This window comes from Lichenostomus cassidix, chromosome 14 (assembly GCF_008360975.1).
Source record: "Lichenostomus cassidix isolate B80296 chromosome 14, HeHo_3.0, whole genome shotgun sequence".
Lineage (NCBI taxonomy): Eukaryota > Metazoa > Chordata > Aves > Passeriformes > Meliphagidae > Lichenostomus > Lichenostomus cassidix.
Window position 1 is genome coordinate 3,190,178 of NC_139495.1, and position 26,057 is coordinate 3,216,234.

General features: G+C 46.3%; 1 protein-coding gene across 4 annotated transcripts in view; it reads left to right on the top strand.

The window, feature by feature from the left end:
- The window catches only part of RNF216 (ring finger protein 216), a 76,165-nt gene that overhangs the window by 29,367 nt on the left and 20,741 nt on the right, over nt 1-26,057 (top strand). The gene's annotated exons all lie outside the window — the stretch shown is intronic.

A 26,057-nucleotide genomic window follows, 5' to 3' on the forward strand; every position in this document is an offset into this window, starting at 1 on the left:
TTTCTCGTTGATGTGGTGTCACCTTTTGCCTGTATTGAGAAGTTAATAGAAGGTTAAATTCCGTTGTCAGGAGAAGTTGAAGGTGCCAGCACTGAACTCTGCATTTTGGGGTGAAAACTGAACTTACTTGGGGCAGAAAAAGCTACATGTGAAAGATGCACAATTCTAGTTTAGATCCTGATCTCCAGATAGGTTTTGTTAACATCTACCCTTCACAACTGGGAAGGCAATGTAGTGCCAATGGATTGTCCCAGTGTCAGGGCAAGGAGGTTTGCTAGGCACTAGGTGGCAATGTTGATTCACGTTTAAATCTCAATTTTTCTAACTGCTTTTGCAAAACCCGAGTTGTTTTCAAAATGTACATATGTCAGCACTACAGAACAGAATTTGGGCTTGAAAAACATGAGCCCTTCAATGTGCAAAATGAATTGAAGTCGCTTTTTCCCTAAAATGTGTAATGCAGCAGAGTAACCATGATAAGAGGGATCAGTGCTGAAATGTTCCTTTCCTAGTGCTTTGCTGTTTCATTTCCTTCCTAGCGTACTGCCTGTTCCCCCCTTCCCTGGGGTTACAGCATTCCAGTGGGCTGGATTTCTGGTTTCCTGGACAGCTTGTGTTGATTCATTAGCTGAAAATCTGCTGAGTAGCTTTGTGCTCTTCTTAGAAGTCTTTAACGACTTTAGGATTTGAAGTCGAGGGTGAGGAATTTGGATAGCAGGATGTGGTGTCTCACAGCATCAGCTGCAGTGGTTCCTCGTATTCCCGCTATCTCCTCTCTCTGCAAAATGAAGAATTTCAGTTAATGCTCTTGCTTGCAGGAAATGGTTGCCCTAAGGGAGGAAAGGGCTAATCTAGGGAACTCCACAGAGGTTGGAGAGGATGCATTGGCTTTGCTAGCAGAGCCTCTGGCAGACTCAGTGGTGGTGATGACTGATCCTGGAAGGAGTCCCTCTCTCGTTGGAAGGGCTGCACTCACACAGCTGAACTCAAAGCAAGGGGAAGTGTGGAAAGGGGAAGGTCAAAATATGTCTCTCCCAAAACATCAGAGCTCTTTGAGGGTGGGGGAGAAGAAGACCAGATGGTGGACCTGTTGTATCCCTGTGCTCCATCACCTGGATCCTTTGTCTTGCTTTGGGAGTTCATGTTGATACCCTCAGGCTTTCCATTAAATCTTGCAGGGAGGTTCATTCATATTTGGGCCAGCTATGGATATGTTGTAAAGCAAGTGATGTGAACCATCTGCAAGCCTTCACTTTGACTGTGTTTCTGTGCTGGGCTCTGCAGTAAGAACTCTACGCATACCCAGGTCACTGCTTGTGCATCTCACCTGTAGTTCCAGTCATTTGCACCTTGCAGGGACCAAGATGTGGCTAATTGTAACCTGAGCAAGAGGCAGAGCTGCTGTGCCCCCTGTGAGTGCCCTGCTGCATGGGGGGCATGCAGATGAGCTGGCACCATCTGCCAGGGCCACTGTGGCTCCAGCTGTGTGGCGTCAAGTTTGGCTCCTGGTTAGGTGGCCAGGGCTTGAATCTTAATATCACAAACAGCAGGGTGGAGGAAAAGCTTAGTTAGCCAAGGGAAAATGTTGTCTGAGCCACCCTACAGATGCATTCTGTGTGTGTGCAGTCTGAGCTGGTGCTGGGCAGAGGCATCTTTCACTCAGATTTGGCTGAGTGTTGAGGTTTTTCTCTAAAATAAGCTACTGACTGCACATGGAGCCAGGCTGCCTGGGGACAGGAGGGTTTTCCAGCCTGCTTGTTCGACCTCCATCTTAGAGGGGTCCCTGCATGGAAGCAGCACTCAAATTTCTTGTCTAAGGGTGCACATTTCTCCTCCCAGCGTTACAGAGCAACCCAAAACTGGCAATTGTGGTAAAACAAGGAAAGGCACATGTTGCTGGTTGAGTTGTGCAGCACTGGGAGGTGAGTGTGCACTTCTCCATGGTTGGGGAAGTGCTGTTTCTCACCAGGAAAGGAAGTCCATCCTCTCTGCTCAGCCTCCCTCCTCCCAAGACCCCACAATGCTGAAGACAAGGCTTTTGTTCCCAGCTGCTGCTGCCGTCCCTGGCGCCATGTTGTGGGAGAGGGAGATGGTTTCCCTTCTTTGCAGTCTCAGCACAAAGCACTGCAGGGCTTTCAGCCAGCAAGAGATGGGGAGCTGAAAGCTGCCGTTGCCATGGAAATAATGCATGCACGGAGCAGGGAGAGCTCGAAACCCCCAGCACTCATTTCATAGCCAGGCCACATTGCAGGGACTTGCATTTCCAAGACTTTTTCTTAAAACTCCTTTTCACAGCATGGAACTTTTATTACTTTATGGTAGCCAGTTGTCTGCCTCAGTGCTGGCTGGGTGTAAGTGGTGATGGCATGTGGCTGTGTGGTGTGGGATGGCATTGCCCTCAGCCTGGGCAGCTGCCATTCCTGTGCATCCACAGTGGGTTTGGGGACTGCCTTTAGCATTGATGTGCCTATCTCAGATGGATAAAATCTACGCTCTTTTGCTTTTCATCTTCAGTTTAGCCTCCCTGGCCACCAGCAATCCTCATGTGTTTTCATTTGCAGCACTGAGACTCCGCATTTTAGGGCACGCCTTTTTAAGCTGTTCAACGTCTCGGGATTGATTTGGAGGTGCTGGCTAGGAACAGATGCACCCAGCTGCTTTTAGCCTTCATTTTCTGTTGGAAGTGAGACAGGTTTAAACTTGCACCGAGCTGTGCCTGAACACAACCATTCTTAACAGGGTACAACCACCACCAGTGATGAGCGCCAGTCGTGCTGTGCGGTTTGCGCGGCTCTGACGGGAGGGGTCTTGCTGAAATAAATTATTGCTTGATCAACAAGACCTGAAGTTGCAGAAGGAGGTGATGGGGGATAGTGTGATACCCTTGAACCCTGTACCTGGTGCAGCAAGGCACACACTGCTGCTTGTGGTTCAGAGGTGGGTTACGAGGCAGCCGCACCGATGATCTGGTTAGGAGTGTTTTATAGAGTGCAGGGGGAAGTGTTTGTGTCATCCAGCACCCAGCAGCAGGGGATGTGTTCAGGATGACATAGCTGTCCAAGGATGTCATCCAACACATACCACAGTGCCCATTACTTCTGTGCTAAAGGCTGGGCCCAGAGCTGCCCTGCCCAACTCCAGATGTGCTGTGGGTTTAGGCTTAAACTGTATCAGGATTTGTCGCTGGCAGGGTGAGCGTGCAGCATGGAAAAAAAAATTGTCCTGTTTGGAGAAATTGAGCTTGTCCAGAATGCTTCAGAGTAGGATATACATATGGAGAATTACTTAATTCTCCTTGTTTTGCAACATGTTTTCCCAGCTGTTGAAGTCTGCTGTCTCATTCAGCTTCCTGACAGCAGCGCAAACATTTTGAAAGTCCCGTGGCCCCATCTCATTCTCTGTTCAGACATTCTCGTTGCTGTTATCCGTATGTTTTTCCTTGAGCCTGTTTATTTGGATTTGATTGTTACTTGGAGCTTAGCCCCACAGCTTTAATGCAGAGCAGAGCCGAAGGTGGCATTTGCTGTGGCAGACCCCTCTCTAGTTTCTTTTTGGTGGCAATGACCTCAGGTCCCAACTCCTTGAATTGCCATTCTCATGTGTCTCTTAGGAAAATTTGTTGGGATGAGGAAGAAAAGGAAATGTAATGTGGAGGTCCTTGCTGAATGTCTTCCCAGAACTACAGAATGGTTTGGGTTGAAAGGGCCCTTAAAGACCATCCAGTTTCTCACACATTTTCCCCCACCAGGGCAGGGACACATTCCACTACATCAGTTTGCTTAGGGCCCTATCCAGCCTGGCCTTGGACACTTCTAGGGGATGGGGCTTGGGAATGGAGCACTCGTGCCTGTGTCCACTTGATCTGGAGACCTGTCTCCCATATGTCCGTGCCAGCAGAATGCTCTAAGCCATCTTTCCATGGCTCTGCCATCTTCCTCCTGAGCACTGCATCCCTGACACCTCCTGCTCTGGAGCTCTCAGTTGCGCCCTTTTTAAACTTGCAGCGCGCATGGGAACTCGCTGGGTTCTCTCGGAGCCAAAACCACAACAAATGGCGAGTTTCCGTCTGTCAGCTCAGCTCAGCCCAGCTCAGGCTCTCCACGGCTGGGCAGGCGATTTTCATTTTTCTTCCATAAAAGGACATTGAAGCTCAGCTGCAGCAGCAGTGCCGATGCCGAGCCGCAGGCAGGGCGAGCGCGATGCTATCGAGCGCGGCTCATTCCCTATCTCCGCAAAGGGATGGGCCGGAGGGAGGGACCAAGGTCGAAGGTGGGGTTGAGGTGATTGTAGGCAGCAGATAACACCCCTGTAGGTTTTATTGCCGGGTTCTAAAGGGAGGTAGATAATAGGAGAGAGCTCGTGGTACAGCAAACCTTAAAAGAACAGTCCCGTGGAGGAAAGGCACGTGCGCTGAACCACGTGGACTGTCCCATTGAAACCAGAGGGTCAGAGTTTCTTGGGGAGTGCTGAGAGTTTGGGAGATCTTCTCATCCCCAGCTTTATGCTGGGCAAGATATTTATCCTGGGAGGAACTGCAAGGGGAACAAGGGAAAGCCACATGCTGGTGGTGCTGTCTTACACCTTGATCTTTGCTGTGTGCTTGGACTGGGCAGGAGCATTTACAAGAATTGAGTGGTGCCAGCAGTAAGTTGCTCCTAAACACACCTTTCCAGAGAAGGAGGCACAATAATCAGCCCCAAATCACTCCTTGCCATACCTGTCACCCTCTTTGAGACACATAGGAAGGGGCTGTAGAAGCTCTGAGAATACCCCACCTGGAAAGAGGGTAGGAGTTAATTGCCATGGTGGGGTGGAGAGACTCCATCAGCGGGAGCTCAGGTGCTGCTGCTGCTTTAACAAGGTCAAGTCTATTTATGCAGTGGTATGTGGAAATGCTTCACTTGATAAATGAGTCTGACAGAGGAGGAGAGGGTGAGGCCCAGCCTGGAAATGGACCTGAGGAAAGAGGTCAGATTAAATGGGGTATCTGTCTCTTGCAGGAGAGGGGAAAAAAAAAAAGAAAAAAGCTGCTGGAAGCAGGAACTCAAACCAGTCCCTTTAAAAATGGACTGTGTAAGTCAGTGCAATTTCAAGCAACAAAGCTTACTCCTGTGCTTGCTGTCTGCCTTGTACAGCAATATCCAGGCAGTGAAAAGGCAATTGAAAAGGCTGTTCACTGACCAGTGAGTGCCTCTGTGTCAGGTCCATACGAGGTAGCAGTGCTACCTTCCATTCATAGCTTTGTCCTTTGCTGGGGAAAGGTCCAGAAGTAATAAACTGAGCACAACTTCATGTGGAGATGGAAATTTAGGCTTCAGCATCTTGTTTAGTCTTTTGTCCCTGGGTATAGGTTGCCTACAGCTATTCAGGCAAAAGGAACGCCGAAAGCAGCAGCACATCTGTGATGGTTAGTGCAGGGATGTGATGACTGTCTTAGGAGATAAGTGATGAAATCTACAAGGAATTGGATAAGAGCACCCTGGGTGGGGTGGGAAAGACCCTTGGCTGCCTTGAATGTGGAAAATTGGCCAAGTGGTCTCATAGCCAAACTCCTGGGACTTGAAGGACCCTTGAAAGCTGTGGTTGTGCTGAGGCAGAGACCTGCTGCAGGCCAAGATGAGCTGGAAGCTTTGCCTTTTCCTCCTCAATCCCTTTGAAAGTGGAAGGGACAAGATATTTTTTACCATCTCATGCAGAGAACAAGAGAGGCAGTAATGTAACATGGTCGCCCTAACATCAGGGAGAAACCCTAAATCTCTGTATGGACCAGAGTGCTCAGATTCCTTCATTTGTTTGATTTTTTTAAACAGTGAAGCAACTTTGCTTGGTCAATTGTCTGTCCCCACAGCAGGTAGTGGTGCCACCAAGCTGTCCTGGGACTGCTGTGAGCTCAGTACAGGTCCCTCTAGAGCAGTTTAAGGTTAAAACCCTGCCTAGTGTATTTGCAGAGTGTTGGAGCAGGTTTATCATTTCACTGCTGCAGTGGAAATGGATGTTGGAGGGGATGAAAAGAGGCCGTTCCCAAGCCAAATTAAAAACATTGTTCTGACCTTACTCAAGAAGCTGTATCTTCCCTCTCTTTCCTCCCCCTCACATTCCTGTCGTAGTAATCACTGATCTCTAACCTCAGCTTCATCTGCCACAGCTAACCACTTAAAAAATGCACTTAAAAAACCCCATACACCTCATTTTGCTGTACCTTAGTGCTTCCAGGGCAGAGTTATCTTTGGAGGGGCGTGAGTCAGCAGAGGAGGTTTGGAATAGCACCCTGTCAGGGCACTGATGACTCCTCTGGGCAGGAGCCTGAGATGGCCTAACCTGGAGCAGGGAGTGTGGGGAGGTGTTTTGCTTCTGCTTTCTGTTTGCACATAAACAGATTTCAGCAGATGACACAGTCATCAGACTTCCTGAGCTAACACAAGGCTGCTGCAGACCATGGCCATTCTGGAGGCTGTCAGTGGAGTTTGTTTCCTAATTTGGTCACAGTGTGTTCAGGGCTGGCCTGCTTTAGTTTTTTCTTTTTTTTTTTCTTTTTAAAAACACCCATCCTTTTCTCTCATTGTCGTGGAGGGGAAGCTGTTTGTATCTGAGAACCTCCAGCTTCTCTCACTTCCTCTCCACAGAGGAAGTGATACTTGAAAGGCCCAAAGCACCATGCAGTTCTGAAGCTGATCTTTCCCATTTTTTTTCTTCCTTTGCCATATTCTTCCATGAGTTAATCTCAGTGAGCCTGGTGGCTTTTTATGCTTTCTGGGTAGTCATCCAAGCCCTTTGTGCTGAAGGACTTTGGAGTAGTTCTCTTAAGTGTCAGAACAAGCTGTACTGCAGTTAAATTATGACATTGATAAGCTTGATTTATTGAAATATATATTCCAAGAGGGAGTGATGTGTGTGATTTCAGCTAATGGAAAGAGCACATGGGTTGGTTTGTACATCATCACTCACAAGAGGCCTGGTACCATGTAGGAAGCTGTAAATGCCAAAACCAGGAGAGAACATATTTCAGAATGAGTTCAGTTGTCTTACAAATCTTCCTGTAGAAGATCCCTGCTTTTCAGTGTTGGACCAGAGTCAGCCCCAAACCAGCCACCTTCCCAGCATGCAGGACACTTCAGCCCTTTCATTCTAGGAAAAGCCAGGGAATCCCCACCAAACCTATAGGCTCTTTTATTGCTTTTGGTTTTATGCTGGACTTAGCAGGGAAAGAAGGAGAAAATAAAAGGAAAAAACCGAGTTGCCAGGTGATGCAGTTTAGGATGTAGTTCCAGCAGTTTTATTCAGTGTAATGGGGAGGATTGTGTGCCTTAGGTGGGGGTGAAGCTGTTGCTGTCCAGGGAGCTGCTGTCAGTTGGGGAAGATTCCCTGGCCTTGGAAGCACAAGGAGATGCTGGGTTACCTCTTCAAACCCAGCTCTATTTTAGGGTCACAGTACATGTCATAAACAGCTCCAGCAGAGCCTGGGGTTAAGGTGTGCCCAGAGCAGATGGATTAGAGGCATTAAAGGTTTGGCTGTAGATGGGCAGGTACAGGCTGGTCTCTGCAGAATTCCTCTGCAGAGAGGAAACTTCTGTGTGTGTCATGTGTGGAATCCCAGGTTACCATTAACCTCCGGAACATGAGTAACGGAGAAATGGGAACATGACGTGGTGAGGCAGCAAGTTTAGAGGGGCAAAGGGAAGGTGAAACACAAGTTTACTTCTAATTCAGTAAAAATCACCTCTGTGTGTCATTCCTATTTGCATATTATCCTCTAATTAGCCATGACTGACTCACCCACCACTTCCATCTGAAAGGAATGATACGTTTTGAAGTGTATGGTTTAAAATCTCAGTAGGCCAGCATTTCTCCTCCTCTCCTCCCTTCCCCTTCCAGTGCCCCCCAAAATGCATTCTCTCATTGGTTTTAACCTTCAAGCATCTTTTCTGCTCTCTCTCTGTTACTACTCTTGCATTATTAATGGACTGTAGCAATTCAGCCAGAACACTGACATTACTAATTACTACTTGTAGCAGAGGAACGGGGAGCAAGATAGAAACTGGGTCAGGAAATGTTGTCATCATAAAATGATAGCACCAGAACTGGAGAGCAGGTTTGCATTGGAAATGCCTCCTTCACCCCAGAGCACACCTGTGCCCACTCACCATGCACATCCTCTTTGCTTATTTGCTGCGTGCAGATGGGAAAAGCATCTCACACGCAGAGAAGGGTTAATGGACCTGTAATTTCCAGGAGCAGAGAAATGGAGTGATGGGTTGTGTTCTGCCTGGCAGCACTTCAAGCATCACAAAATTCACATGCTTCTCGTTGCTGTAGTAGGAAGCCCCTTCCCCTGTTGGTGTCAAAGGCTGAGGAGGCAAAGTGGCTGCGTTTATTTTTGCATTCAGCGAGAGCCTGTCACGCTCGGTGCATTCAGATTGTCCTTGGTAGCACCAAGGGCATCCTGCAGCAGCAAACAGCTCACTCTGCTCTGTGTGAGAGAATATGGCTGCTATGAAACCAGAACATTATTTTAGGGATGCAGCAATTAACCTGTGAATATTGGGCATGAGGAATTGCCAGCTTCTGATTAATGGAGCTGTGCCTCTTCACTCAATTGGGCAGAGCATCCACTTGGGAATCTGCCGTCCCTTGGAGGCTTTGTGTGAACAGTTGTCTGTTGTGTTAGCTTTCCCCTTGAGAGGGGGGCACGTGTGAAAAGGGGAGTGTCACTGACTGTAAAATGTATCAACTCTTATGGTAAGTGACAGTCAGAGAAGGTCATCTCTAAACGCACGCTGTCATTTTTGAATAGTCACAACAGCTGAAATGCATCGGTCAGCAGTAAAATACAAACCCAGAATTGATCAGTGTGTGCTGGCAAAAGACAAGTCCCTCTCCCAAAAACATGCTTACAAAGAAAATAGACACACTGAAGGCTGATCCCTCCCAGAGGCATAACTTGGGTTGCTGGTGATGAGAGCACATCTCAGGGTGAAATGTCTGGCTCGAGGTGGCAGATTCCTGAGAAGTCTCTTGGAGACAACGAAGGGATCATGTGTGTCTTCCCTGTCCGTGCTGCTGCTTCCAGCACATTGACTGCCTGCCTGTGCATCACTTACAAGCCCCTGTTCTGGATGGATGTGGGGAAGCATCAAAGCAGTGGGAGCTCAGTCCCTGCCAGGCGCTCACACATCCCCATGAACTCGAAGCTGCTTCACTGCCATTCCCAGGAAGGCGAGAGGCCAGCGCAGGAGCAGCGTGACTCCCCCACAAGTCAGATGGTAACTCACACAAAGCCAGCTCGATATTTAGGCTGGGCAGACTTGACAATATCCCCTTTCAAAGATTATCCTTTAAACTGTCCTAGTCACACACCGCCTTTGGCGCCTGCCTGAGCCTTTTGTAAGGATGAGCAGTATTTAAAAGAGAGGCTGGCTGCTCTAATCTCTTCTTCGTGGGCTGTAAAACCTATCCTGCTGTAGCTCGCCAACTTTATTTCTCTTACTGATCGTAATAAGTGTAGGGCTCTTAAATCCTGGCTCATGTTTTATCCGTGGTGTTGGTGGGGCTGCCTGTTATCTTGAAGTGAGCCCAAAGCAGAGCTTTGCTGGTGCATTTGAGGGAGAGCAGACATTCCCATGAAGTGGGAGCTGGTGATAGGCAATAATTTCTACTGTATTTAATAAAGCCATTGTGAAGCTGGGGAGGTCTAGAGTTTACAATCCCAGTGTTCTTTTTTTTTTAAAAGGCAAGTACTGATTTGCCACTGAAACTGAGCATTGTCAGTAAGGCAAGTACTCTGTCCAAAATTTCATGTGCACATATTTAATTAAAAGGCAAGAGGGTTAATGAAGCTTTGAGTGCATAAGGCTTCATTCCCTGAATTTAATTTTCTTTAATTGCTCCAGAGATTGGAAGTCCCAGCTGTGGTTGTCCCCTAACATGTGAATTAAGGAACCGGAAAGGGACGATTTGATTTGTCTCATTCAGTGCCAGCATCTTCCCCTTTGACTGAATTTTCATCTTTTTGGTTGAAAGGGGACTAGATAAAAATCCTTTCTTAAGTCAGTGTTTCAGCTTTGTGGTAGAATTGGCAAAGCTGTGACCTGCTGATACTTTGGACACTGGGAATGAGCTGAAAAACAGGGAGCATTTGTGCAGATTATGTTACTCTTCTCTAATGTATTGCAGAAGATCAAGGGCAAATACAGTTTTGATTCTTTTATTCTTTTCCCTCCCCAATAGCTGTCATCACATTCAGGATTGGTGGGATTAAGTCAACTGAATTGCATGGCACAGTCTCTATCAAACCAGGCTTCATTAGTGTGCAGCTTCAAAATAAAAAAAAATTTAAAGGGTGGTTTGGGAGATTTGTTGCTTATTTATAGGGGTGTTTGGATAGTGATCTAAGCCCTCTGTGAGTTTCAGGGTCTGCAAATTCATGGACTGGTGAGATGACCAATGATGGGAAAAACCCATCCTATTCCTGACTTCATTGTAACAAAAGCTGATAGCCCTTGCTGAATGTCCTGTATGGGGTGTGCTCTGCCTCTGTTGTGGCAGTTGCTGTTGGATATTCCAAGGCTGCTGTATGTTTTTATGTCCTAATGGCCTTGTTAGCAGCTATAGCCTTGACTGTGTGATTAACAGTAAAGGAAGCTTCCAGCAGCAACAGAAGGCACCGGGGGTTAATTTAATTTTACCTAACACTGGAACAATAACAGCAACAAGTGTTGGGGGGTTGTCTTTTGGAGGTCTTAACTGTCTGAAATCCTTGGGAAAATATGTAGAAACATCCCCTTGATCTGGTGGAGACTTGCCCTAAGCCTCCAGCATGCAGTACTGATAGATAACCATCCCCTGCCTGAACAGGTATTTCAGAATTGTTGGGCTTTCCCAGATGGCTGCTGCTAAACTGTGGTGTGTATGGTGGTTCCTGGAGTTCTTTTGGGGGAATTGTTTTGAATGAATTGTGCTTTGCTTTCAGGAAGTTATCCTGTCTCTCCCTGTTGTTGTGGGACAAACCACCCTGCAGGTACCCCTGCCCTGGTTGTGGAGCTGGAGGGGTGTGAGGGTGGCTTTGGCATTCAGCAGCACCCTAGAGGTGCACATTTGATTAACGTGGCCCATTAACCATCCATATCCATTGCATCTCTGCCTGAATCTGTAAAACCATGGAGATTTTAAACATTTAATCATTTTCCGACATTCTTTCATCTGTCCTCATTTCCAGTCAGCCTGCTCATCTCCTGCTGGGGTCAGCACGAATTCCCCTCTCAAACTTGCACTTCTGGCCTGAAGGAATCCACCTTCCTTGCTACTACCCAACACCTCTCCCATGCCTTGATGCTTTAAGTGACCTGTGCCCTGTTGAATAACTAATGGCCAGGTTGGAGTGCCGAGGGTCAGGAGGTCCAGAGCCTGCCCTGAGCGTGGCTGCTCCTCCTGCCGTGGGCTGGGGGAGCAAAGGTGATGCTTTAAGTGGTCTCTGTGCTGCTACCAGTGTAAACAGAGCAGATGTTTCCCCGAGCCAGGGGAGCATTAATGGAATGCGTCGGCCCTGGCTGATGTAAAACATGGCAGCGAGTTTTGGGGATGAGGTCAGTGGGACTGAAAGCTGATGGGAGTTTAATGTCGAGGCTGCCTCTCCAAGCCCAGGGGGTCAACTGAGAGAGCTGTGGCTAATGGAAATGCGAGTACACTTGTCATAAATCAGTGCCAAAATGCTGAACAGGCATCGCTGCCGCTGGGTGCCACAGCCAGCCACGAGCTCTCGTTCCTCACTGGGTGTCCTTCGTGTCAGTGTTTGATTTTAGAAGGGACAAAGAGGCTAAAAATGGAGGCTTTGGGGAAAACTTTATGTGCTGGGAGAGCCCTGCCTGCCTCACCTCCTTCCCTTCATTGTTCATGGGATCCCGTGGTTGCTGTGTCCCATCCACGTGGGGAATGGCAGGAGGGCAGCCAGGATATTGTTGGGATACCATTTTAAACAAGTTGTCCTCCTGGTCAGAGGAGATGGATCGTGTTTCTTCTGTGAGGTTGCTAGGAAGTCCTGAGGCATCCAGGAAAGCGTCGAGAGGCAGGAGGCAAAGCAGGCTTGGCACTGCTTAGAGATCATGTGTTTTCTTTAAAAACAAACAAGTCATGTAAAAAGTAAAGAGCAGCATTTTCCTAGACAATGAGAAATCAGTTTGCTCTCTGACCAAGCAGCGCATTTCCCGTGAAGCTGGATGCTGTAATGTGCCATTTGCCAACGAGATAAGATGGTTGTATTTGTTCAGTGATTTATCCCCTGTGAAGCCAATCTGAAAGAATGCTTTATTGCTCTATTTATTTTTTCAAAAGAAGCTTCTTTGACCTCATTTTTTTGTGTAGGGAGCATGCATGCCTTTAAGCTAAATCTCAAAGCCTGGTCAAAATTGGGGTCTGTCTTCAGGGTTGCAGTTTGAAACACGACATCCGTGATGCCATTCAGAAGCCAAGAGGTGAGCAGCTCTCCCCGAGGCTTTTTGTGATTGAAAACCTCATACACACCAACAAAGCCAGTCTGCAGCTTAAAGGGTTTGGGTTTTTTTTTCCTTTCTGGGTCCTCCTTTAAGGGCAGAGGTTAAAACAAACCAGATGCTCTTGGATGGTGTCTCTGCCTTGGCTCCTGGCACGTGAGGGGAGGATGCTCCCTCCTGTTTGCAAGCGGATGTCAGGCTTAATAAAAAACCCCAACCTGAAAGAGCCAGATGATCCCCCTGAGTGAGAAGTATCGGTGCTGTTATTGCATTACCTCCATCCCTTAGTTTGTTTGTTCAATTATCCATGTAAGTAAATCCTGGAAGTGCCTCCTTACGGCATGTTCTCCCCAAACAAGGGAAAGGATCGCAGCTATCGGAGTGGGCTGTGCAGAGAGGGAGGGATGGATTTTTCAGGTAGCTGGAAGCTGTGCCAGGCTGGGTGTTTGCTGGTAGCCTGCTACTATATTTAGTTTTTCTTGGCCTCCCAGAATGAGCACATTGAACCTTTCTAGATATGGAGATAGGCACAGCACCAGCCAGTCCTGAACATGGCTTGCCAACCTCTGAGCTTTATTTGTTGTTTGGAGCCTTGGTCTTCCACTTTTCTGTGTCTGAGATACCAGCTTATGAGATGAGCTTATGTGAACAAGAGTTGGTTTTGTAGCTGTTCTGTCTACAAGTAGCAACCCCAGGGTGTTTTTTAAGAAAAACTTCTCTTTTGGAGGGTTTTGTTATCCTGAAGCTTTAACCTTTTGTGGTGTTTCAGGTGTGCAGAGTGAAGAACAAGTGCTTTGCAGGAGTCATTAGTTGCCTTTTCCAGTTTTGTACTACAAACTAGGGTGCATTACTTTCAGAAACTTCATGTACTCTGAGATCCCTTTAATAATTTTGACCTGCCCATGTAGTTAAAGGAAACATTTTTTCCTTCCTGGAACTTCATTCTGGTTGCAGCTGTTGTACAAGCTATAGATTTCTAGATTTGTCAGAAAACCATGACTTCAGACCACTGGGATTTCGGTGGGTGGGTGAAAGTGCTAACAGATTAATGAGTCTTACTTAGCATCTCCATCTGCCAGACTAAACCGTGTTCTGCACAGGAGACTTAACACAGCTGGTTTGAGCTGGTCTCTGAGAGCAAAGCACCCTTTACCTAGTCCAAGCTGACCCCTGATCTAAAAAAACAAGCACTGCAGTGCCTTGTGTGTAGTTATATTTGCCCAGAGAAGCTGTGGCTGTCCCTGGATCCCTGGAAGTGTCCAAAGCCAGGATGGACAGAGCTTGGAGCAACCTGGGATAGTGGAAGGTGTCCCTGCCTGTGGCAGGGGGTGGAATGAGCTAAGCTTTAAGGTCCTTTCCATCCCAAGCACTATGGTGAACTCAAGGTGTGCAAATGAGTAAAAGCAATGCAAAAATGCAGAGAATCCCCTAAGGACCAGGTGGAAGCCCTGGATACACACCAAACACATGATCAGGTTCCTTGTCTGACGCTGGAACTCACGTTTTGCTGTGACGCTTGCAATGACTTTCCTCGTGCCTTACCTCCATAAGGAGATAAATTAAAACGTGTGGTATAAATCAGATATCTCTATCCCAACAATGGTGGTTCATACAGGGGGAAATGCCTGGGAACATTGTGTGTGTAGCAGTGCTCTCACACTACAGTTGGCTCCAATCTCTGTCGCTGCGAGGGGCAGCCTCAAGGTCCAGCTGTGAGCAGGAATGAGATGGCCTGATGAGGCGAGAGCTGCTGTGCATTAGCTGTTGGCTTTTCTGTTCCCTCCTGCGAGCTCTGAAAGTTAAATGGGAATGAAGTAGCTGCTGAATAAGAGACATGTTATCCCTCCCTGCATCCGTTTATAGGTGGCAAGTTGCCATGGCTAAGACACTGATCAGTTGTTACTCTGAAATCAAGGGTTATTCTCCAGCATTTTTTTTAGATAAATGGGATATCTGCCATCTCCCGTGCCCAGGAAGTCTCTGCAAAAGTGAGTGCTGGTGTGAGTGTGGGTGCTGTGTGTGCCTGCACAGACACACTCTCCTGCTGTTCCTGGATGCCCATTCTCTAAATTTTCCTTGCCTGTGAGACTGGATAAACAGCCCAGAAGCACTGGGGAGCTATAGGGTGTGGGGGAAAGGCTGGCCTGGCTGATTTGGTTATGTAAAACTAAAAGGCATTTACTCAGCCCATTGGGTGGACCATTCTTGTGTGTAATGAATTGTGCAACTGCACAGCCATACCAAAGCAGACTGAAATCCTCTGACAGTCCTCTGACTTGTCTCCCACATGGAATCATTACAGCTGCTTGTCAGGAATATGCAAAATTCCCGTGATCTGTTTGCATGTGTAACTCCAGATTGCTCCCTGCGCAGAGTGCCTTTGCAGTATCGACCAACCTTCTTTCTTGCTGCTTTCTGTAGCCCTGATGGCATGCTATCCCAAAAATTTGGAGTGGATCATTTTTCTGAAGTACCTCATCACTATGGAAAAGTAAAAGCAAGCAGTGCCAATTACCCGGAAAGCTGTTGTAGTCTTTGGACTTACTTGTTGGGCATATGGAGTCAGATCACATTTTCTTTATATTATGATGTTAGTGGCACCGAGTGTTTTGTTCTGGTTCTTAGTCAAGAATGACAGGAAGGTAGGAAGACCCTTAGAAAAAGTTTAAAATTATTCTCTGCAGTCTAGAAATCTGCCTTACAGAAAGATGTTAAAGCTAAGTCTTTAAGGAGAAATGTTGAGATCACTTGATGAGTGTGTCAGGGTACACCTCCAGAGATGTGTGTAACATTTTAAATGTAACAGATAATGAGAAGATAGTATTAAAAGTCTAAAAGGCAGAGCAGGCTGAAAACCCGTGCTCTGAGTCATCTTGGAGCTTTTGGATCAGGTTGGATATCCTAACTGAGAAGGGGGAAGGGAGAGACTTTATACTTAGTTGTAAATGGAATAAAGGGAATAGACGCTTTTATAGGACATCCTATTTAATGGTCACTTTTGGCTCATTCTGAGTTGAAATCTCTTGCTGTAGCATCATTAGGCTGCAGCCCCACCATTTCAAGCTGTGATCCAGCTAGATTGGCCAGGCTAAGCCAGCCTAGGTGCGAACATGTGGCTGGCTGACAGCCACACAGCCAAAGGACTGCAAGGAATGGGAGCCTGAATTCAGGAGGTAACATTCTCCTGGGAATCCTGTGGTGTGTTAATTAGTGCTGCCAGGGGAGAGACAACCTCAGAACACTTGTGATTCAAAGGCCACAGTGCAAATTCAAAGAAGAATTTATAGAGAGCTATAAGATGAAGTACCACTGCTGGTGCAGATTGTCGCTGGCCCACAAAGAGCAGCAGTGTGAGGAGCAGCATTCTTGCCCTGTCAGTAAGGAGCTTCCTCCTTGCCCTCCAAACAACACAGGTCTGGATGAACTTCTCCTGACATTACACTGGGTCATGCTGATTATGCTAGTGGAGAAACTAAGCAGCATTTTGATATCTGTGTGAAAAGGGCTGTAGGTCATCACTGCGTCCAAAACTCTGCTTTTGACCCGAACTCAGCAAAACAGCCTTTGTTTTGGCACAGTGCTTTGTTAAATGGCTGTTGTTCAGGCTGAGGGTAGTTGTTTTGTGTGTGTGTGTACTGAGAGAAAGGTCATGCTATAAATTAGGGCTCCTGGATTTCTCCTGCTGGATCAATTCACGTGGGTGTGTGGGGAGGTCCTGCTCTGGGGTATTCTCTGCTCGTTTCTGTTTGTGATTCTCCACTTAGCGCAGAATACAGATGTTTATGCATATATTTAGGAAAGGCTGGTCTGGAAATAAACTTCTCTTTGCAGCACTCCACCTCCCTTAGCTTCATATTTTAAGACTCTTTGTTCTCTCATAGTAATTTTCCAAGTGGATTAGTGCAGGTCACCAAGGCATCCACATCAGTGAAATACAGCGAGATGTTGCTGTCATCTCCCGAAACACTCCAGCACTCACCTCATTGCTTATCAACCCACACTCCAGTAATCCTAATAGCTGTGTCAGAGCAAGATTAACAGAAAATCCAGGCAAATATTTATGGTTCCCTTCGAGGTATGTATTAATCGGAGAATGTGGAGTAGATGCTTTATGAGGAGAGCTTGGAAACCTTGCTCACGTGGGCTGAGGAGGGATTCTGCCAGGCTGGGTAAGCTGCTGCCAGCTTGGGGAAGAGGTGTGGGGCAGACAGTGCAGGAGGGGATGCAAAATTCCCAAGTGGAATGGGAAAAGAAGCAGCTGCAAATAAAAAAGGGAGGATAAGGAGCTGTTTGTTCTCGGTGCTATGGCAGCTCAGTAGTGAAAGAAGGGAGAAGAAACATAAAGACAAAGCAGAGGAGGAGCAGCTTGAGGCTGGAAGAAAGAAGCAGAAGAGCCATGCAGCAGCAGGGTGGCATCTGTGAAATGCCTGGGGAAGCAGCACTGGTTGGGAGGTGGCAGTTTTTAACCATGGTGAAAACTGGATCCCTTTTGTCTGTGGGGCTGTAAGGGTTTCTGGAATTTGTGGAGTGAAATGAGAAGGCTGGTGAGATACAGCTTCCTCCCCCAGTGTCCAGCTAGTCCCAGGAAGCTTGGGTGCCTGACTCCAGTCCAGTAATGGTGAGGATACTTTCCCAGTTTTAAAATGTCTTGTAAAAATATCTAAACTAATACTTTAACACAGGCATGTCAATGCTGACCATAAACAGAGGAAAATCTAGTGAGGAGTGTGGTGAATGCTGCTGTTCAGTTAAAGTCAGCAGAGATCAGTCTCTGAAGGGAAGAGCTGGAAAAAAGGAAACTTTCTGGCTGTAGCTCTAAGCTCTAGAAGATGTCTGTATTGTCCTTAGCGTGCTATAGTCAAAGACTGCTTTGTGCCTGGGAAGGGTAATAACTAATGCTTATAAATATGGCTTCCTCTTTTCCAGAAGGGAAGAAAAACCAGGATTCCTTGTAGTTTGTGTGAGTTTAGGGGGTGTTTTGTTCTGGCTCAGCTGCAAAGCTGTGACACCAGAGGGAGTAGGTGAGCCTCGAATAGCTGCTTTCAACAAAAACCAGCAGCGAATAATCACAGCCTTTGCAAGAGGTAAATTAAAACCATCCCCAGCCTGGGAAACATGCACAGCTCAGCATCTTTTCTCCATAAATATTTCCCTGGTGTTGAATCTCTGTAACCCCTTCGGAGCCCAGCAGCTGTGCTCTTCCCAGCTTTAGGTGAGCCCCCTCCTTGCTGTGTGCTCCCCGAGTGGCTGCTGGGCAGGGATTTTGGAACTGAGCTCTGTGGCTATGTCAGAACTTATTGGCTTGGAGAAGTCAAGAAAGGGTTGGTATGAAACCAGCCTGGCCTTTCTGCATGGCATTGGTGAGGTTGACATCCCCATGGAGTTGTTGTTAGCACTGGAGCAGTGAATTTGGTCATTTCCTTATGTTTCTGCTGCTGAAGCAGCACTTTAGCTCTGGAGGAGATTGGTCTCAGTCCCACTGTAAACATGGGGCTTGTCCAGTCTTTGCACACCCAGAAGGACCACTCAGGGAGCTGGGAGTGTGAGGTTTTAATATCTGTGGGGTCAAAACCAGAAGATGCTCTTTCCCACTCTGTCTCAATGGCATTGCATCCTTGTTCTCACAGACACTGTGAGGCGTACACGGAATTCTGCTCTGAGGAAGCTGAGAGTGAGCTGCCATAAGAGGGCTCCAGAGCCCTGTTCTTGACTGTGTTCCTTTGTGGAGTGTTCTTCCCCTTTTTCTTTATCAGTATGTCCAGGCTGCTTTAGTAAAGCCCTCTTACACCTGCTCTAAATATTCTTATTTTTTCTTGCACTGCTTGGACTGGTTATGAACCTGGCTTTCTTCATCTTACCCAGCACAACAAAAATGTGCATACTACAAAAGTGCCTTGAGTAAAGCTTATTTCTTTGAATAGAGGAAATTTGACTTAGGAAGACTCTTTCCCTTCTTCTGGTGCAACCATCGCCCCATAGCAGGAGCTGTGTCAGTCCAGCTGCAGGGAGAGCAGCCCACGTTGAGAGGTTCATCTGTATGCAGAATGCTGCCTGCCCGTCTGGTAATGAGCACAATGAGCCTGGGGATGGGCTTTGGGCAGGGGAGGGAGTCCTGTTGCCATGACAATACAAATTGCAATGGATGACTCTTCAGATAAAAGCATCACGTTTTTGAAGGAGAAAAAAAAATAGTGTGAAACAATAGCCGAAAGATGGTGTGAGGAAAAAACCAGCATTAAATAATAGCAGAAAGATAAGGTCTGAGTTCTAGCTTTGAGGTGCAGCTTGGGAGAAGAACATGGGGTCCTAGGTGCTAATTCTGGAAGTGTTCTTCCCCTCGGGGTGTGGAGGAGCATTAAGGAAACCAGGCAGGAGCCAGGCCTCCTATGAATAAGCATCCAGCAAGTTTTCCATGCAAATATTTGAATGTTCAGCAATGAGTTCCAGTAACAGCTGAGTGCTGACTGCACCGTGGGAGGCTCAGGGACCTGCAGTGATAGCCTGGCTACCAGTGAGGGTCCAGCTGCCAGTCTGGAATGGTTGGGCATGGTGCAGATGGATAACTTCATATTTCTGTTGTGCCTTGAGCAGATTCCTCTGTGTCTCCACTCTCTGGAGCAAAGTTCAGAGGCAATTCCAAATGTCTCCTGGAAGCCAGAGGCAGTAAGGATGTATTTACAGCAAAGATAGTGGACTCCAATAGACTAATCCAGCTGTAGAGGCTTTTTAGGAATCTGCCTGCTGAATCTGTTCAGGTGGAACATTTCTAATCCTGCTGTGAATCCTTGTTAGAGACAGGTTTAGTTTTCAGTCATGGTCAGTGTAAGATCTGTTTCTACTTTAAATTGGCACCTTTTTAACACAGACTCTGAAGACCACAGTAAAATGGGCTTTTTTTAACTGTCCCTCTCTCAAAACTTCTCTCAAGGTGAAACCAAACTTACCCAGTTGCCTCTAATTCAAGATGTGTTATGATTCCACTGGTGTCGCAGCCAGTTGTGTTGAGCACAAATAGACATTCCAAGGAAGGATGGGATAATTAGAAGCAATCCAGTGACTCTTGTGACTGTATAAAAATAACCGGACTTTTTAAAGGATGAGTTATTTTTAGGAGCCTCGTGTCAAAAGGGGCTTGTGGGGTTTTGCATTCAAAACCAGTGAAGTCAGATGTTAAGTCAGATGTTATACCTGCTTTTTTTTTTTTTTTCTCCTCTGAGTAAGATCTGTGCTGAAGGTCTTGCTTTATAAAATAAGTTGGCACTGGAAGTTGTTGGGATAATAACACAGGCTGCTGCCTTTTTGGCAAGGGAACATCAGCCTCAGGTTTAGCAGTGGGACCCAACTGGCCCTACAGTAGGTTGTAAAGATCAGATTTAATAAGACTGTTTTAAACAATACAGCCAAAGAAATCTTGCAGCCTGGAGCTGTGTGATGCCTCTCTGACCTGTATTTATTTTGGTAGTTTACTGTGCCTTGTGAAGGGGAACTTTCTCCTGTCCTAGAATAGGACTGCTATAAACCAAGGTGTCTTTTAAGCTACTAGTTCTAAGTTCTAGGTTGGTGGTCAAAACCTAAAACTGAAGGTTTTGTATGTTTTCTGTTATAACATATCCTCTTGGTGCTCATGTGAAGTCAGGCAATAGTGTTTATATATTTAAAAAAGGGGAGAGGGTTGAGGATCTCAATAGCTGCTCACCCTGGCTGCTGGGCAGCATCTAACTCACCACACCAAACCCTTTCACAGAGGTGAAAGGTTCTAGAATGTGTTACCAAAGGTTCAGCTTATGTACCTGAACATGGATAAATGAAATTGAAGACAAATACTGGAATCAGCTCTACTAGTGGGACTTTTCTGGAGATCAGTGGGAGACTTTGCCCAGAGTGAAGCAGTTTGTTCTGAGGTGTGGTGTGGGACAGAGCAGTATTTTTTTTTTTTTGTATAAAGGGGAAGAGAACATCCTGAGTGTTGTTTGGTTCCATTCTGGCTGGAACTCCTCTGGATTATGAGGCTGGTGCTGGGAAGGGGCAATGCACCAGTCATGCATGTGGGAACCACTGTAAGGAAAAGACTTGAAACCACTACATCTACAAAGCAGTGATTCCTTGGCTTATCCTAAAATTACAAAGCTCTAACTGTGTAGTTTCCTAATCTGCCCTGCAAAAAAAATCTGCAATAAATGATGTCTTGGGATCTTGACATGTCCCATGAGCACTGCACTGACTTCTCCCCAAACACCATTGTGCTGTTAAAACCTGACAAACAAGCTCAGGTGAACTTTTACTTCTGGGCTCATAATCAGTTTTATGGTTTCCACCCAATACCGCTGCATTGTTTTATGTGATTCCGAAAGTGAAACAAAAATTAAATTGTCCTGTCAGCTTTTGTCACTGATGTATTTGAAATGCAAGGTCCAGCAGGCGATTTTCAGTGCAGGGGCATCTCACCTTCATCTTTGTGTTAAGTAGGTTTAGGTTTAAGTGTGGCTGTGGTTAGTGGTGTGAAAGTAAAAGAATGCTTTTTCCTTTTAAAAAAGGCAAAGTTAATGTTACTGAATAAAATAACTTCTGACTCCTCTTATTTTTGGATTGAGCATGCCTGTGGTTGAGGTCAGGAATTCAGAATAATATCTGATGGAAGAGACATAAAGGTTTACTAAGCAAACATAAACATGCCACAACTAAAAGGCCAAATGCATTCTTGATGTAAATGAAATTTTCAGCTTGTTAAGCACTGTTTTCCAGCAGATGCATCAGTAGGACTGTGTGGAAAGGAGCATATTGGGTCACCAAGGAAAAGAGCACATCTGCAGTGCCCTCACAGAGACCCTCGACCATGCATTGGAGCCTAGGGCAGAACTCCCCAAACTGCCTGTTCACTGTGCTTTTTTTCTTTCCCTTCCCTTTTGTCTTCCTTCAAAAGGAGACATCTGTGCTCCTGCACTGTCTGGTGTTGGTGCCCACGTGCATCCCTGACGGAAGCAGAGAAAAGCCCTTTAATCCTTATAAGGGTCCCGGCAGTGGCCTCTGGTGTTTCCGGAGTTTTAAGGAAGTCGCTGAAGTTCCTCTTGGTTGACTCCTCTCTGCAGAAATGTGACAGATGGGTCTTTTCCTTTTATGGCCAATAACCCTGGTTTCCCTTTGCAATAAAATCCTGGGTCACAAGTGGAAGCGAGAAGTCAGGCAGGAGGAAGGGGCTGGTCTTACCAGATCCCAAAGGGTGGGGATGGCATTTGCAACATAGTAAATTCTAGGCTAAAATAAACCAAGTTACAACATCGGCCCTGAGGTGATGGGTTTGTTTGTTTGAAGGGTGCCATAGATTTTTCCCTCTTGTTGCTTAAGACAGCAATTAGGAATTGTGACTCTCTGTAATTTCGTGGGGAGAGGTTTATCTGGTCCAAACCCAGGATGGTTTTTGGTGTCTGATTGAGTTTAGATAACTCTGATTGAGTCTAGATAAGCAGAGGAGAACAATACACACTTCTTCTCTACCATCTCCTTTACACCAAGTGAACTGTCTTGGCTTCTTATGGATGTGTCAGAATAATTTTCTTCCTGAACCCTAAAGAGCCATTTTCTACCCCAGTTAATGTCTGTTCCTAATGCTTGGCACTGGTGTCACTCATTAGCTGAGAACAGGTAATGTCCCTCTGGGTAGTAATTGCTGATGGCTTGGAAAGCCAAAAGCCAGCTTTGTCAGCCAACAATGTCTTTTACAAATCATCCCTGGCTGCAAATGGCTTGATGAATTTGAACCTTAAAAGTATTTTTCTAATAAAGTCAATCTCCTGTTTCTTGCTACAAAGTGCTTCATATCCTGTTTCACGAGGTTAATGCAAATGGCTCATTTGGCACTCAGGTAAACTGCTCCTTTTTTAAGTGTTACAGCTTGTGTTTCTTCTATGCAAAACCTATTGGCTGACTCTTTAGTTTTGGTTCTTATGTGGCACTTGAGCTCTGAAATTAGGACAAAAAAGAGACAGTAACTAGTTAGGAGAGTCATGATGCTCCCAGGACTGTTTCATTCCAGCCACCCCTCCCTAGATCACCATGTCCAGTTGCAGGGGTATGGTTGGGATTTCTCTCTTGGAGAAAGGTGTTCCCATTCCTTGGTGGTTGATAATGGGGTTTGCTGCCATGGAAAGCCTCTTCCCCAGGGTTACTAACTGATCAGCAGGAGCCAAATGCTTCCCCACATGCTGGGGAATCACTTTGGAAGTGGTTTTCAGTAGCATCCGCATATTCTTCAACTCTGTGTTAACGATGGTGTGTTTGTAGTCACACTTTTTTCTTTTTTCCTTCCTCTCCTTGTCTTTACAATAGACATCCCGGGAAAATGAGAACAGGATTTGGAAGTTGCTCTGGGGCTGGGGAAATGGCTGAAGCTGGTCTGTGTTTAAATATCTTACTTGTGCTGCCAAAATGGTTGATTTAATCTTTGGGTATCCCATCCTGTGCATTTTTGTCTGTGGCTCGCACCCCTGTGAGGGTGTTGGACTTAATCCTTTCAGAGGAACTGCATGTACAGCACAGTTGAATAATCCATCCTTTGGATACTCTAACCCCACACCAGTTTTGATCCTTACCTACATCCAGACATACCAAAGCTCTCTGTACTTGCAGTTCTTGTATTTTTTCCTTCTGTATGGGTGTAGGAGGAGAGAGATGGTTTGTGTGTGGTTAAGGTGACCAGTGGACCCCCATCCTGCACCAGGAGCATCATTCCTTTGTGGCCTGGGGTGCTAGGATGTCTTTCCTTGTCCTGAACTAGCCAAGATTCTCCCCTCAAAACTGAATTGTCATCAGCAGTTTAACATACAATATTCCAGGTTTTTTTGCCGTTGTAGTTGGGTCATGGCAGAAATTACTGTTGCTGCTTGGGAATGAGCGCTGGGTCTCAAACGGATCCCTGGAGATGAGGTGACTTGTGCTTTTTGGGGCTTTTGAGGGTTTTTCTGCTTTTGCAGATAACAGGCTTGCGACATCTCTGGTTTGCAGACAAGTCATGCCATGCAAATCGTTGAACAGCGTGCTTAATTAAACTCATGTGCTCGCGCAGGGGGAGAGGGGAACCGGTCTTTCCAATGGGCGTTTGTGAGCCTGGCAGAAAGGGAACTCTTCACTTGGGGATTTCACAACGCCGAGGTTGCAGGGTGCTTTTCCATCCCACTCCTGTTGTGAAGGGCTGTGTGTGACACAACTCTGGGACCCCACAAACCTTGCAGGGCTTCCAGGCGTTGTTCCCAGCCTCGTTTTCCCGGCCTCCTGCCCGGTGTCACGCGGCTGTGTGGAACTGAGCTTGTCTTGCTGCATTACCAGCTGTTGTTCAGAGCTGCTGCAGGTGCAGGGGCTCCCTTTGGAGTTGCTAACTCAGCTTAGCTTCAATGTCTGCAGATCTGAGGTGGTTTTTCTCTTACTCCAAAGCGTTTCCAAGCCTCGCATTTTTTCCACTACTAATAAAAAAGTGAATTGAAAGGGATTATATGACTTAACTGAAAATTAAATTACAGGCTAAACAATTTTTTTACTTAGAAGACAAAACATGTCCTGAATTACCCTTGTTTGGCAGGACATTGCAGCACTGCTCCATTAACCTGCCTGTCCCCCACGGGAGTTAAGGCAGCTTGATCGGCTTTGGTCAAGATTAGGCTGGTCTGGGGGTCAGCAGCCACTTGGCTCGATAGCCTTGGGTGGCTCTGTCCCCTCTGCCCTGCTCCTTGTGGGTCCTTCCCAGTGTCCCTCTGCTCCCTGCAGCCTTGGAATGGCACTTTGCATCATGCAGGGCCAAAGAGCCTTAGCAGAAATTTAAAAACTACCCACAAATTGTTGTTCGAAGGATTTTTTTCACCACTTCTGCACCAAACAGAAACCCAGGCCCAGCTGGTGGGTGCTTAAGTACAGGAGGGATGGGAACATCACTCAGGGGCTCTGGAAGAGGAATCAGTAAGTTGCCAGCACATCTTTTTAGTGATAATGACACCCTGATTAGTTTTCTGCTTTGTTTTGGTGTATATTCATTTGCTTGATATATTTTATTATTGCTCTTGTTATTCTGATAGCGGTTTAAAACAATTGATTTTATGCTGCAGGAGGAAATCCAGTGTGTTTCTGCAGTGGGGCTCAGGTGTGAACTCTTTACCACATAGCACTTCTCAGTGGTTTTGGCTTTTTTAGGTGTTCCAGCAAATGCTGAGTTTCTCCACCGCTTTGTTTTAGCACAGCAAATGAGCTGCAGCTGACTCAGTGTCCCATTGGTGAAGGTGCAGAATGGAGGTTAGCAGTTCACAGGGCCATTTTCATTGCTCTGTGGTAAATATTGTTGCTATAAATATTATAGTTACGGGGCTGGCTGCAGTGTGGTTCAGTTCAGGGGTGCAAATGTGACCTGTCTGCACAGTGCTCGTGTGGGGAGCAGCAGGTAAAAATAACTCTGAACCACACAGGCATTAAAGCAGTAAACCAGCTGAATTTCTGAGCTTTCAAGAAGGCCAGGTATCCCTTTGTTTTCTATTTTCTTGGTCCTTCCTTGTCACCCAACATTTTGTTACTTATTTTTGTTTTACTCTGACCTATTTAAAGCTAGGAACACCTTACTTTGGGGATTTCCCCTCGTTTGGGTTTAATTTCCCTGGCAACACAAGCTGTGCTTGCCCAGTTTCTGAGGGTGAATTTGTACCCAGACCAGGGCTATTTACCAGCATTGTTCTGCTCAGTTCACCTTTCCCCATCCCTTGCTGGTGTTGTGATCATCTGGAGTGTGAACTTCTGTCGTAGGTAGAGATTGCAGTTAAAAAGGCTTTAAATTAAAAACAAAGTGTGTTAATGCTGCTAAATTACTCTCAAAATTGCTATATTGCTCCTTAAAAAAAGGTTGTAGGTGTGTTACATAAACCTGGGTCTCCATGCAGCTGTTGATGGAGCAGAGGACGTCTCTCTAACAGAGTTCCTCTTGCTGATCTTTTTGTGTTACAACAAAATCTGGGAGACTGTAGGGGGAGAGAAAACCATGAAAAAAAATAGGACATGTCTGGAAGAAGCTCTCTCCAGTTCCTGCCACCCAAAGGGTTTGTATCTGGGGCGGGGTGATGGGGGAATTTGTTTATCATGTGGTGGTGTAAGAGGGAAGTTTCAAAATTAACTTCAGTAATTGTTCCTTCTCTCAGTCTCACAATGCATCGTTAGCAGGTACCTCTGCAAATAAGATACCTTGCTTTTGTTAGCCCTAACCTTCTTGAGTGGAACCCTTGGAGTGACCTTCCTGAGCTACCCTTTAAAAATCAAACTGCTTATCTTGAAATCTAAATCTGTTCCTCTCCCAAGGTCTCTATTGTTTCCACCAGGTCCACAGTCAGATTTCATCACTTTAATGTTGCAGCTATTGGAAGCAGCATCCCTTTTTCTGTGAGATTGTGCAGAGGATTAGGTGGATAACCTCCTGGATCTCTTCTGCTGAATGGAGTTCGGGAATGTGCACTGGGGGAGAGCAGGAGGGGCAGCTGCTGAGGCTTTGAACTCCTCTGCTAGTATTTAATTATTTACCTTGGCTGGGAAGGCAGTAGCTGTTATCTGCAATCA